General features: G+C 34.0%; 1 long non-coding RNA gene and 1 pseudogene across 1 annotated transcript; both read right to left on the bottom strand.

Annotated features, from left to right (window-relative positions):
- Positions 1-1,245: 1,245 nt before the first annotated feature.
- Positions 1,246-3,905, bottom strand: LOC114459231 (uncharacterized). Its single transcript, XR_003673277.1, has 5 exons — positions 3,844-3,905; positions 2,631-2,700; positions 1,707-1,822; positions 1,582-1,624; positions 1,246-1,500 (listed from the first exon to the last, which is right to left on the bottom strand). It is a non-coding gene; the product is annotated as an uncharacterized LOC114459231 (long non-coding RNA).
- Positions 3,906-7,809: 3,904 nt separating this feature from the next.
- LOC114459255 (protein canopy 4-like) lies at positions 7,810-10,809 on the bottom strand (annotated as a pseudogene).
- Between the last annotated feature and the right edge of the window lie 1,274 nt (positions 10,810-12,083).

Raw genomic sequence — 12,083 nt, 5'->3', positions numbered from 1 at the left:
TTCAAGTATGAACGAGGACCACAGGGTTCAAAGGTTAGAGACTTTCTATGGTGTTAATATTACAGTAATATAGGTCACATCAAGGCTGTGTCCCTATAGTCCCTCCTATCTCCTTTCCTATCCACTGTCCTTTAACACCCGGAAGTGTTTAAGTGGTGGTTGTGATAAAAGAGCGTTTTCTGAGGAAAGGAGGCGTGGCCGTAGGATTATTACATCACCTAGTGGAAGTGCGTCTGATCGTCAAAACAAACGTGATCACCTTTTCCTAACTCCTCTCCTAACACCTTTCCTTAACTCCATGACATCTTCCACAGGGTTAAGGAAAAGTGGATAGGAAAGGAGATAGGAGGGACTATTCAAACACAGCCTAAGCCTTAGTTCATCTTTAGTTTGACTGTGAGCAGGGTTTGGTGTCAATTACATTATTCAGTTACAATTACATCTTCAATTACTCATGTTCAATCATGATGACAGTTACATTTTATCCAATTACAATGATTTTTTTGTCCTCTGAAAGTCAGTTACAAATACATTCTCAATTACTAAAGTCCAATTACAATTAAACACAATTACTGAGCCTGAAATAAATAACCTAATAAAAGTTAACACTAATACACTAAATATCTATCATCTCATTTATTTCCTATATATTAGAAATAAGCTTCCTAATCAATGAAAATATAGGTTTCAATATTTTTAAAATGATAAAATATGTGAAAGCTTGATATGAAACATATTGTTAACTACATATGTATAGAGCTGTACATATAGAACTGTAACATGGTTTACCAGTTTAGCCTTAAATTATAATTGACAATTTTTATAGAATTTTCATGGCAATTACAATTAAATAGTCAATTATCTGAACTCAATTACAATCTAATTACAATTATGACAGCAACAGATTTTTTAAAATTACAATTATAATTATGCTATAATTGTGATTAATTATCAATTAAGCAATTATAATTATATTGTTAATACAATACAAACAGATGTTGGTTTGATATATTTATTAAAGTTGTTTGTTATTATTATAATTATTATTATTATTGATATGAGAAATAAATATGGTAATAACTGGAATATTTAGAGATTATATTATTTAATATTTACTACCACACAAAAGTAATAAAAAGTGGTATCGTTGAGTACCGATACTGATTTACGAGTAATGAGTATGGGTTTAAATGTGAAAGGTGCCCATCCCTAGTAATCTCTACAATAACAATGGTTGTTATGTAAAAACATTATTGTTTATCATTTTATTTTATGGACAAATAAATATACATTAGGTAAATATAGGAATACACAGAAAACACATGTGGTGAAACAGTATTTACTGTTTGTTCATTCCAGTCATACTAGTGGAGGCAAGCATTATCTGAAGCTACAGCTGATAATGAGCACTTTGGTTTAACGTGTGTAACCTACCCAGAATCCACTGCTGGAACTGTGATGAAAACCTTGTAGATTCTTTAGATTTATCATCTACAACAACTGAAAAAGCCAGGAAAGCGTTAGTGAGAATAGATGAGTTGCAGTGGATCTTCTTAAAACCATGACGACTAAGATACTGACCTTCTTTGAAGACTCCGCCCACTGTGAATGACAGCAGCGTATTCTGTGAAAACAAAGCAGTTTGGCTGAGAGTGAACAACATAAATGATGTAACTCAGTGTGTGGCAGATCAGACGTGAACTCACTGTGTAGGCGTTTACGTCCACGGTGAAAGAGATGATGTCATGCTGGGTTTATGGCAGCTCGTTGAGGAACGTCACCACATTCAGTCGTGTGTGCTTCAGCAGATGGAAACGCATCACTAGGGCAGTTAAAAAACAAGACAAACATCAGGTGGGCTCCATCATTACTAGGGTTGGGTATCGGTTACTACTCGCTACTTTTTCAACGCTTCTGGTGCTTAATCATTATTTTAAACTAACTTCAAAATATCAAAATGCCCTTTTATTTCCAGAGTCAAATTTAACACATTTAACTCAAAACAACAAATAAACTATTATTAGATAAACTTAACATCAGCGTTTCCCACACATTCATTTATTTATGGAGGATAATGTCACGCACCTTCTTTCAGGCCGTGTTTTGTGTATGTGCTACGGTTAGAAATGAGGTCATTGATCAATGATCTGAGCAGCGACAACAACGTCATGTGTATCAAGTTAATGTGTGACACCGACATCTTTGTTCTTATTGGACCCACTTACTAGCGTTTCCATGGGAACTGCTCCCATTCTCGTTCCAGGTTTCAGCACCAAACCCTAATCATTACAAGTCATACGTTGTAATGAAACAACACAATTCTTAAGATCTTAAATATTTAAACCACATTTTAAGTAATAATAATAATACATTATGAAACCAACTGTAATCAATGAATAATAATTCTAACCACTAAAAATGTAAACTGTATATAAAAGTATCACCTGGTGCTTCCAGCCTGTTAACCCAGTAACACAAACCATTTAGATTGTGTTTTAAAAAGCAGTGATTGATAAATACTTCCACTATATAAAACAACACATTCACAATCCAAGGTGTTTCCTTTGAGATGTCAAAGGAAGTGGTCAACATTGTGAATAATCTAAGGCCAAAAGATGTGGTGTGGTTACCTGTGTCTGTGTGAATACTGTTCAGATCCAAAGCTTGTTGTGATCCATCAAAACGTTTAGACATGCATTGCTAGAAAAGAGATAAAAACATCTTTAAAACAGTTTAAAAACATTCTTTTAAATCAGGGATGATCATAGTTAACTATTTAACCATTAACAGACAACAACTTTGACCAATTAATGCTAACATATTACTTTCTGCAAGTCCTAAAAAATAAGATGTACTATTGTATGTACTATTTTGCATGATATTAACATCCTCTCAACTTTTAACGTTTTTTTTTTTTTTTTTAAACATTGTGGGCTTCACTACCCACAGACTTAGCACGTTTTCTGGGGCAAACCCTGGGTCAGGACCCAAAAGTGGGTCATGGACAGCTGATCAAAATAAATAATTAAATAAATAAATAAGTTAATGTCTCTCATGTTGGACTTGTCTTTTATTTTGAAAGAAACTTTTCTTTCGATAGGCATGCTGTGAAAACATATAGATTTATATTTTTAAAAATATTGTACATGTGTGTTGTCGACAGATACTTTTAAAAGACTAAATTTGGTTGGTTGAATTCTAAAAAAAAAGTGGGTTGTGATTTAATAACTGTGGCAAAATGTGGGTCACAGGGTGAGACCAGTTGAGAACCTGGTTTACAGGATAATAGATGAAATGACTATTAATTACAGTATTGGTTATTTACAAACTTTAATAAAATATTAATAAAATAAAAAATAATAAACTGTATCTTTGTTAATATTTCTTCTGTAGTACTTAGAGGTATTTATTTTCATGGTACTACAGTTATTATTTTAAGTTATTACTAATTGATGACATTAATACTGGATATTTATGAAAACATAAATCAGATAAAGTATCTTCTTAACTATATTTGCTGTAGTAAATAGAGAGCCCTAATAAAGACTGTCCACAGGGTTATTGGTGATATTGTTGACGCTTCCTTTGGGGGTGTGACTTTGTAGACGGTCCCTGCCCACTCCTTAGCTCATTAACATAAAGTGTGTTTTTCTGTAGTTTGTTCTCTGTGTTCCACTGAGTACACACAGGTTGTTCCACCTTTACATCGTCACATATTGATAGAGAAATGTGAGTGTGAATGAAGTGGGTCACCAGTTAAACTAGTCTCCAGTGTGTGTGTAACAGCGGATGAATGTGGTGAGTGAGTGAGTGAATGAATGGAAACACACGGAGTGTTCTAACCTCTTCCTTCACAGAGCACACATCTGAAAACTCCTCCGTTTCTTCTTCTCCGCTTTTCTCCATCTTTGGAGCAAACATTCCGTCCCACACATGGTCGGGATGACGAAGCTCCTCCAGCACAGCTTTCCTCCTGCAGCCTTCATCATCATCATCATCATCATCACTGTCCGTCTTACTCATACTCAGCTTCACTTCCCTCCATAATATTTCTTCTTTTTCTTCTTCTTCTTCTAGTTTAACGGTAGTCATCATCCAGCTCTGTCCGTCCTCCATTTCACTGCTTTGTTCCTGACTCTAGCTGGTTGCCAGATACAACCGATGATTCCCCGCATGAAATATGTTGAATATCCACAGAAATGCCCCAAAAACCATCCGTTCATCATCCAAATAAAACATAAATATCACCTTTAACCAACGTTAAACTGTTTGATCACTAAGTTAGTTATTTTATAATCTCACAATCAGCGGGAAAATACTCAACCTGGCAACCACTCAACTGTAGCGCTGACGTCACAATAAACTTTTTATAGAATAAATGTGTTTAATGGTGATTTAAGAGTGAATAAAGTAGTTACAGACTGAAGGATTTGGTCTGTGGATGATTTAATAGATTTCAGAGGAAATTTGTTGATTCATTTATGATTAAATTATGTTTGGTTTGTTCTCAGAAACAATAGATATTGTAGATTAATATTGTACAAGCATTGACAGTAAAATCACTGTAGATCACATTAAATCTACAGTTGCTTTTACCTTATTTTTTTTAAAAGAATATGTTTTATTACTTATTTTTTAAGGAAAGTAAATTATTTAAACAAGCATTGAAACATAATCCTTTTCTTCTTCCTTTGAAAATAAATTATATTTTAAAAGTTATTCCCTCTGATTTCAGTAAAAATATTCTAATGATATATTTGTGTTCGCTGAAGACTCAAGAAACTCTTTAAATAATATCTACACATGTAGTGATTTCGTACATTAAATGTTTAACATTGAGTAACTGTTGGTTTTGTGATATTTATATTTATAGTAAGACAGTTGAGTTTTTTTGTACATATAAATACACAAATATGTTATGGATTTATGAAGTTTTTTTTTTTAGTAAAACACAAATGTAGATATTTTAAAATGAAGCTGTTTTTACATTTTCTAAATGAGTTGAAAATGTTTATAAACTATGTAAAATGTGTCTGTTCTAAACCTTTTGTTAAATTAATTATTTTAGTTTTAAGTTTAGTTTTTTTCTGTTTCTATCATGATTGTCAATGTTGTGTATTGTCTTTTGATCAGTCTGTACAGTCTACATTCATATAGAAACATCACACCAATCCACTTATCCAAGCAGCAATAATAATAATAATAATAATAATAATAATAACAGGGGTACATTACAACTTTCTCTTCTGTTTTGTAATGTTTTCAATGACTTCAACACATTTTTAAGATCAATTTTAAAAGCTTTAACATTTGGGATAATTTTAAAAAATTACATTTATGTATCAAATGTTTTCCAAATATCATCAAATTGCTACATATAAATTCCACATCCTTGTCCTTCAAAATAAAAGCAAATGTAACCAAATGCTAATCAAAGCCAGGTATCACAGTGTGTGTGAGCAGCCAATCATCAACTCTTTCCTAAAACCTCTTCACCACAGAACAGGAAAAAAAGACGTGTTGTTGACTTTCATTATTAGTTTGACTAAACATGGAGCTGTAATCATCCATATTAAACCTAATCATTAAAATATATTTACATGGATAAACATCATTCATTGTTTTAAAATTAATCTATTTCATTTTAGGAAATAAAGGAAATGATAAATATTTGTCTTAATTTTGATAGAATCTGTTTTCTAAAAGTTTGAAGATATTATTTGTCTCTTTACTTGAAGATGAAAACATTGTTTAATAAATAACAGTGTCTAAAAAACAATAACTTCCAATGAACAGTTCATTGATCTTTGTGGATACTGATGAATACTGTAATATTCCTTTAATGAAATGAATCAAGGCAATAGGAATAGCCCTGACTACTAATGAATGTTGTTTCTGAGAACATTTATCTTTAAAATCACAATGATTGTAAATATTACCATTGTCATCCATTAAATGTATTATAGTCCCTTTTCAATCCAATCTTTAAAGAATAAAGTTTTCCTCTTGTATAAAATACAGCTGTTATTCCAGATTGTAGCTTTATGTGGACGGAAGTGGTGCTTCTAAAGCATTTTATAATATAATAACACCTGCATATGATCATGTGATCACTTAAAGGATGAAAATCACAAGATGTTTTAGTGTTTTTTACATGATGATCTTTTTAATGACGTCCTTTCTGTTGCAGACAAGGAGAGCTGAGGTAAAGGTAGCACTGCCTTGGGCCACAGTGTTTTAAGTGGGAGCCTCTGTCATCATCAACATCTGTGACAAACACCTACAACATGAGACATGTCCCCAGATAAATGATGGACAGTTGTTGATATGAAATATTTACAAATAAATGTATTTTGTCAAAATTCTTGTTAGTTTTCATTTCTAATTTCTGGTTGATTAAAACTAGCACTAGGAGGCCACAGTGCAGGGAGAGCCACTGTCATGGAGGTGATGACATCATTCTGAAGGTAGAAATTAACGTTAAAACAGGACAAAGCCAAGTTTTTTTCACCAGAACGCATCATGTCACTAAAATCTCACTCGTCATTGTGTGAAACTTGGCAGCCTGTGAATACTGGTGGATTTATTTAATAAATATCATTCTGGATGATCAAACCTCCATGGAGGTTCAGAGAGGGATTTGAAACTGAAGGAGCCACTGGGAGAATGTAGAAAGTTCTTCTGGTCTAGACCTCATCATTTCCTCGTCTCCACAGACAACAGACAGAATAATGCTCAGTCAGCATTAGACGATGTGATGTAAACTTTCACTGTCATTTATTGAAGTGTATATAATGATTATTTAATATTCTGTAAACCCTGAGTTTTTTTTCCTTTCTTTTTCATTTCTAGATGTTTCTCATTGTTTCAATGAATGACAGATTTTAAGAAGGTATACATGAGATTTTTCAAGGACAGATTGTAATAAGACACGATAAAGGGGAGTGACTTCAGTCTTCAAATATTTGTTATAATGAGATACATTTAGTTTTAAACCTTATGGACAATAACAACTTATTTATTTACTATATTATATTTTGCCGTTACAAAATAGATTCACGAAAACATTGAGTACTTTGTGTATGTTGAGGTCAGTCCAAATGTCCTCTTTTTTAAAAGTCAAAATATGCTAACTGCTCCAGTTCTCTCTCAGGATGGACTTTCAGGACTTCTGTTACTTCTTCACAGACGTGGTGGTTTGTCGCCTGGTGGAAAAAACTCAGCTGTGGCTGCGCCGTCACTGGAAAGAAACCCAGTGCTTTGGAGAGTGGACTCCAGCTCCCAGAGACCCTGGAGCAGCTCCAGGGTCACCCGTCACATGACCTGTGCACTCAGTGTGGATAATAAAAACAAACCAACACCTGTGGGAACACAGTGGCGAGGGAACAGGAAGGAAGCTCGACTCAGAGAGAGTCAACTGGGAGGAGCTAAAGTGGTTAAAACTTACAAATTAGAGCAGCCAAAACAGACAGAAAAAGTGGTAAAAATGTTTCAAAGTGTCAATATTGGAACAAATGGTTTAAACTGGCAAATGATGGGCATGACAAATCATGAATGTGGTTAAATTGAAGAAAAAAAAATGAGCATGAAATATGGTGAAAAGAGGTTAAAAGTGACAATAATGGGTCAACATATGCAACATTAGATGGTAAAAATGATGTAAAGAGTTTATAAGTGCTGAAAATGTCTTGAAAGTGGAAAAAATGTACAGAAAAGACATTGAAATTTGATGAAGAAGTGTCAGAAATGGGAGCAATGTCGCAAAAATGCATTAAAAGAAGCAAAACTATGGCAAGAAAAAGTGATGAAAACAGGTTAAAATATGGCAAGTTTGGTGTAGTTGCAGAAAAAAAGTGTAAAAATATAAGCAAAAATGGGCTCAAAATGTTCAGAAAATATTCTGACGACCACTTCCCAGTGTCTCGATTGAGAACCCCTGGTATCTCAAGGGTTTTCTGTTTTTTTTTTAAGTTGGTACATTTAGCACCTCCTGTGGTTCTAATCAGGAACTGCTGCACTCAGGAGACTTGGTAAGTTTAACTCTCAAATACGGTACTTTTTTGATTCCACTCTGCATTGTCTGCTCTTTCTTTATATTTGTCACTTTGCTCTGACGTCTTCAGGATGTGCTTCTCACACAGGAAGTTCTCCAGCCTCTGGTCCTGGTGATGGAAGTACCAGTCCTCCACTACGTCCTCGTACTGCTCCAGCATGGTCTCACACTGAACACACACCCACACACACAACTGCATTAGTAAACACATGTTATTTAGAACACTAAACTATTACCTATTATGAATGACTCTTGTGTTGATTTAACGTTTAAGAAAAACAAATAAATGTCGTCTAAAAGTTTTAAATGATCAGGTCCACCTGTTTCTTCATGTCGGTGACCTCTGCAGACGGTTGGTCCCACAGCTCGTACGGCATTCCCAGGTCCACTTTCACTTATTACCCACCAGGTTTTTTAGTGTGGTCATGGTCTGACTGGTTCCCTGTAGTCACACCAACAAAACACTGACTTCCTGCTTTAAAGGGATCATCCACTTTTTTTTTTTTTTTACAAGTTAGGTCTAAAATGATTGAAATATACTATTAGAAGATCTATACCAAACAAAACTTATTATTATGCACCAAATTTATTTTATTGACTTTTAAAAATGGGACTATTTTACCGTTTAAGAACCTGTGTTCCACCATCTTGAAATCAGGTGATTGATGATGTCACACGGCCCCACTGCCTGTAAACATCCTATTGGAGTGAAGCATTCAGCCTGCTTTTTAGATCATTGAGCAGCTTTTTCAAAAAATGCCAACTCGTGCTGCTTTTAGTTTCTCTAAATCAGGGGTCACCAACATGGGGAGCCCACATGGACCATAAGAAAATAAAAAACCCATAATTAAACAAAAATGGATGAAAAAAAAAAGAAAGAAACAATTAAAAGGAAGATATAAGTTGTACTGTGAGGAAACAAAATAAATACCAATAAAAAAGAAAACTGTAATTAAACAAAAATCTATGTTTAAAATAATGATTAAAATACAATTAAAAGGTAGATATTAGTTGTAGTGACATGGATTATTCTGACTGTTCCTTTTTAATTATTCATGTCATATAAAGATGTATAAGAACAGCATTAATGTCACTATATTTACCCTCAGAGATCAATGATTTACTGAATCTGATCAGGTTTATTGATTAAGTTTTGATCAAAATAATTTAAATTAACCTAATTTAAATAATCCTAATGACATCATTCCAGACCGTAATGATTAAACAAAAATAAATGTGCAAACATCACGTGTAAGAAGTGTTTTTTCACCACTAGAAGCTAGAATAATTATCAATAATCTATGATGTTTCAGACTTTACAATCACTGGTATTGATGATCTACAACAGAACAACTTTATCCAGATGTTCTGTAGCTCTGATGAGATGTTTAAACACTGAGCAGGTGAAGCTGATTAAAGCTGAGTCATGTTTTCACAGAGCACAGCAGCGCTACAAACAAACAGAGCTTTATAGACACATTAAAGTTAAACAGGCACTGGTGTCTCTGATGTAGGAGTCAGTGATGATTTGTGTAGTTTTTTACCAGGTTAGACGGTGTTTGAAACAGACAAGGATGAGAGTGAGAAGAACATTTCCACATAAATAAACATCCTTTCCCTCACGGCAGGGCCAGATTAACACCGCTGTACCCTGGGCAACAATATTCAAGGGCCCCATCATCACGACCCCAGGATTACTATAATATGGCAAAAGAATAAACACATTCCAGTAATATACATACATTTACTCACTACACCAATATCTAACTGTCATCATGTGCATTATGACGTACAGATGTGCAAATGCTCATAGAAATACAAATGTACCACTATGTCATCTATCAAAGCCCCTCACTCACATATGATGCTATGAAAATAAAACACATCAGCATCAGTTTAATCTGGCAAAACATAAACATCTGGAAACCTGACAATTTCTCTCAAAGAAATGCTGATCTGGCAAAATACACTGGAGTGAAAAAATGACCTATATTCAGTTTATGCTTCTTTATATGTTCTGTGTTTCTGATCTCCTTCTCCTTTTTTAGTTTCTGTTTAGTGCTCCCACTGAGCTGCCTCTACATGTTTGTATTTTTTAGTTGTGTAGATCAGTGGTTCCCAGACTTTTAGTGCCCATGGTACACCAACGAACAAGTATAAATCTGTAGCCACACCTATTGTGTAAAATAGCCTTTATAACACGTGTTATCACTCATATCATGTACAATATCTGTAAATATGCATCATTATTTATGAAAGCCAAATAAAAAAAACAATAATTAAACAAATATGGTTTGGTTAGGCATAGATCTTCTAATAATTACATTTCAAAGGTTTTAGGCCAAACTTGTAAAACCAGTGGAGGATCGTTTAAAGGTAACAATGAGGCGGTGGACTGACCTTGGCGTAGCGTAGACTTCCAGGCCTCTATGCGTGAACGCTGTACTGCAGGATGCGTTCACAGATGTTGTCCACGGCCTCAGTCAAACGGGTCTCCCTAAACATCAACACACAAATCATCAACTACCCACGATGCAATGCTTTAAAATCCTAAGCATTCTAAAGCTATTTAAGGATAATTATGGTTGATGAGTGTGTTGTTCTTACAACGTGTACTATTTAATATTGCGTCTATTCTTGCCCGTGTCCAGCACCTCCCCCAACTCCAGCACCTCCTTGGACCGACCTGTCCTCTCCAGCGCCTCCTGCATCTCCACCGTCAAGAACTTACACACTAGAGGATGAAGAAGATCCATTAACAGCTGCTCTTTTTTCTTTGAACTTTATTAATAAATAGCTTTATCATTACTGTTCTAAAATAACATTTGTGATTGCAAACTTTACTTTTATGAGATTAGAAGAAAAGCCAAAATGTTTCTTTTTTAAAAGGTTACACTTTATTTCTATTTTTAATTGCCACAATAAGGGCATTCTGCAACTGCACCAAACTTGCCATATTTTAACCTATTCTCATCACTCTTTCTTGCCATATTTTTTGCTCCTTTTAGTGCATTTTTCGCTACATTTCTGTCACTTCTCCAACAAATTTTTATTACCTTTTCTGCACATTTTTTCCACGCTAAAGACATTTTCAGCACTCATAAACCCTTTCCACCACTTTTTCCACCTAATGTTGCATATGTTGACCCATTATTGTCACTTTTAACCCCTTGTTTCTAAAATAATCATTATAAATGAGGAAATAAATCGATGATATACAATATCACTAATGCAGTGATCCATATATACAAACATGTTTCATAAAATATCAGCTCTATGAGTCAGCAGATATTGTAGCTTTTTATAATGAGTAAATGTTATTAATGAATCACAGAATCAGTTTCACTTCCCTCCATAATATTTCTTCTTCTTCTTCTAGTTTAACGGTAGTCATCATCCAGCTCTGTCCGTCCTCCATTTCACTGCTTTGTTCCTGACTCTAGCTGGTTGCCAGATACAACCGTCGATTCCCCACATGAAATATGTTGAATATCCACAGAAATGCCCCAAAAACCATCCGTTCATCATCCAAATAAAACATAAATATCACATTTAATCAAAGTTAAACTGTTTCATCACTAAGTTAGTTATTTTATAATCTCACAATTTGCGGGAAAATAGTCAACCTGGCAACCACTCAACTGTTGCGCCGACGTCACAATCAACTTTTTATAAACTTTATGACAAACCAGTCAGAATAAATGTGATTATTGGTGATTTAAGAGTGAATGAAGTAGTTACAGCCTGAAGGATTTGGTTTGTGGATGATTTAATGGATTTTAGAAGAAATTTGTTTGGAAGTAAATAAATTATGATTGGTTTGTTCTCTAAAACAATAGATATTGTACAAGCAGTGAAAGTAAAGTCACTGTAGATCAAATTAAATCCACAGTTGCTTTTATCTAATTTAAAAAAATATATATATATTTCTTTTTGTTTTTTTAAAGGAAAATAAATTATTTAAGCAGGCATTGAACCATGATGTTTTTCTTCTAACTTTGAAAATAAATTATATTTTAAAAGCTATTCT

This window comes from Gouania willdenowi, unplaced genomic scaffold, assembly GCF_900634775.1.
Source record: "Gouania willdenowi unplaced genomic scaffold, fGouWil2.1 scaffold_275_arrow_ctg1, whole genome shotgun sequence".
Taxonomy (NCBI): domain Eukaryota; kingdom Metazoa; phylum Chordata; class Actinopteri; order Blenniiformes; family Gobiesocidae; genus Gouania; species Gouania willdenowi.
This window is presented reverse-complemented; position numbering and strand designations above follow the sequence as displayed.